Below are 2,998 nucleotides of genomic sequence, written 5' to 3' on the forward strand. Positions count from 1 at the left end.
CATTGCTGGCAGAGACGCTTTACCGTCTGAGCCACCAGGGAAGCCCTCTGATTCTTTTTATGCTGAATTTGATCCCTTTCTTATATTCTCCCAGAAAAAAAAAAAAACATTAAAACGTATAAAACGCTTTAATGTGTATGAGACTCACCTTGGAAGGCTTGCTAAAATGCAGATTCTCCAGTGCAACAACCAGAGATTTTGATTTAGTAGGTGGTCTCAGACTATTTTAAAAGAAGTACCAACATAAAACACGCCACATTTCAATCTGTATTATAGTTTTTATGTACAAATAAACTTTTATCTCCTTGGTAAATTTCTCAAGGTCAAGGACCATATTTAAAAATTAATTTCTGATTCCTCCTAGCTGCCTCACACTCAGGTACTTCACAGGTATATAATAGTTACTGAATGAATGAACACTGATTAATGTCATGACATTTTTATATAGATAATAGCATTGCCAGGAATAGAGTTTCATGAGACAGTTTTGGCATGCTTTTTTTCATAATAACTGCTGATAATTACACTTTGACGAGCACCTACAAAATGAATAAAACTATCAATAATTATTCAAGAGCAGGGACAGACAGCCTCTAAGGGGAGGAGAAAAAAAAGAAGGGTTCCTTTCTTCACAAACTTCCCCTTTCCCTCTGCTCCAGTGCATAAAATTGTGGGGAAAGATAGGAAAAGGGTGATAAGTTCAGTGGCTGGTTCAAAGAATGAGGAACAAAACAGAGCAAGAGGTGGGAAGGAAAACAAAATACTTACCTATTGCACTTTCCTCCAAACCAAGAAATTACTCCCCTAATACCTGCTAATGTGGAGAGGGAGCAGCTTGAAGTCTTATACACCTTATGCCCCTGGAGCATTTTTCACATTTCCTCCTCTAGTCAGTAAATACACACACCACAAAGGCTTCAGATTCGTTCTATTCTTGAGCAGGGACATACTCATTCTTGGAGGATTTTAATTGCAGTTCTCAAAGCTCTAGGATAACTATGGTACATTTTCAGACAGTGTTGGTTTTATTCCAGGATGTGGAAAAAAAAAGTTTAAAACGTTTGCCTCTTATAAGGGTTTTGTGACACATGTGCAAGTAAAATTAGCAAAATTCTGCTTTTCCATGTCAGTCAAACTTGTATTTTTCTTGAATGCATAATGTAGAGTAGAAAATTTTTATGTGTAAAGAGTGACTGAAAACTCTGGCATTCTTTGTTGTAATCAAGGAACCCATTGATATTAGCTCTGGAGCCTTTTTTAAAAAGTAAATATGCAGGCTGCTACACAAGGCAGAAACAAGTTTAATGGATATCTGTGACCCACATGGCTTATACTTTGACCAGAGTAGACAAACAAACATGTGACTTCTCAGTGAGTCCAGAAAGGCTGAAATATCTATTGTACAATTGATATTTATTTACCTTCTAAGTTTCTCACCTCATAAATCACTGTTACGTGCTCGCTTAGGCAGCACATATACTAAAATTGGAACGATACAGAGAAGATTAGCATGGCCCCTGCGCAAGTATGACACGCAAATTCGTGAAGCGTTCCATATTTTTAAGTAAAGTTGTAAGAGGTTGTTTTGTGTTGAATAAACTTGTAAAGAGAAAAAACTAAAAATAAAATAAAATAAATCACTGTTACTACTTGAGTTATACAAAAAACTATTGGCTCCTGCAAATCAACCCAATTTCCTGAGATAATTGCCCTTAATCAAACATTTCGGTATACTGAAATATTTATGGTAAAATCATATGATAGTTAGGATTTGGTTCAAAATAATACAGGATGGGGGAAGTACACTGGGTTAAAGTTTCAAACTCAAGGCTGACTTGCTTTTTGTAGGCAAAAAAGACATGTGATGACCAAAGACAAAAACCTGGACAGCTTGACTAATTTGTTCATTTTGATGATAAAGAAAGTCTCACTCAGTTGTCTTACTAAATATCTTCTAGTTTGTTCGTTTTCAGTCTAAATAATTTCAGATAACAATTGCAAAACTGTTAATGTAACTTCTCAATACATCAATAAAACTGCTATAATAAAAATAAAGACTGAGAATTAGATGGAAATCATAAGGACTACTTCTTCAAGATTCTTGGTTCATTTAAGCATAGAGGAAGTTTTGGCTCTAGTGAAACAGAAAACATTATTAGGACTTCCCTGGTGGTCTAATTGTTAAGAATCCACCTGCCAATGCTAGAGAAGGAAATGGCAACCCACTCCAGTACTCTTGCCTGGAAAATCCCATGGACAGAGGAGCCTGGTAGGCTACAATCCACGGGGTTGCGAAGAGTCGGACACGACTGAGCAACTTCACTTTCATTTTTCACTTTCATGCATTGGAGAAGGAAACGGCAATCCACTCCAGTATTCTTGCCTGGAGAATCCCAGGGACAGAGGAGCCTGGGCTGCCGTCTATGGGGTCGCATAGAGTCGGACACGACTGAAGTGACTTAGCAGTAGTAGCAGCAGCAGCCAATGCAGGGAACATGGGTTCGATCCCTGGTCCAGGAAGATTCTACATGCTGCAGGGCAGCTAAGCCCTTGGCCCACAACTACTGAAACCATGCTCTAAAACCTGTGCTCTGCAACAAGAGAAGCCACAAAAGTGAAAAGTCCATGCACTGCAACTAGAGAGGCACCCCAGCTCACTGCAACTGGAGAAAGCCAGAGAGAAGCAACAAAGATTCAGCACAGCTGGGGGCGGGGCAGGGGTAGTGTTCCTTTAAAAAAAGAAAACATCATTAGTCATCTTCTTCAACATAAAAGGGCTCTGACAAGAATTCTGTGGAAACAGTGGGGAAAAAAAAAAAAAAAAAAAGGCTGACTGGATCAGAGGGCAGATCATATGACACTGGTTACTTGGCCCGTGAGTGGGATGTCAAAACTACTAGAATTGTTTATCACAGGAACCTGAAAACACTGCACCGTAATTCTCTCTCCAGCAGCATTCTAACAATATTTCCTCAGCATTTCCCCTGTTATAGCCCAT

General features: G+C 38.8%; 1 non-coding gene across 1 annotated transcript; it reads left to right on the plus strand.

Moving 5' to 3' along the window:
* Positions 1–1,455: 1,455 nt before the first annotated feature.
* Positions 1,456–1,562, plus strand: LOC136172696 (U6 spliceosomal RNA). Its single transcript, XR_010664050.1, has one exon. It is a non-coding gene; the product is annotated as a U6 spliceosomal RNA (small nuclear RNA).
* Positions 1,563–2,998: the final 1,436 nt, after the last annotated feature.

This window comes from Muntiacus reevesi, chromosome 7 (genome assembly GCF_963930625.1).
Source record: "Muntiacus reevesi chromosome 7, mMunRee1.1, whole genome shotgun sequence".
Classification (NCBI taxonomy): Eukaryota; Metazoa; Chordata; class Mammalia; order Artiodactyla; family Cervidae; genus Muntiacus; species Muntiacus reevesi.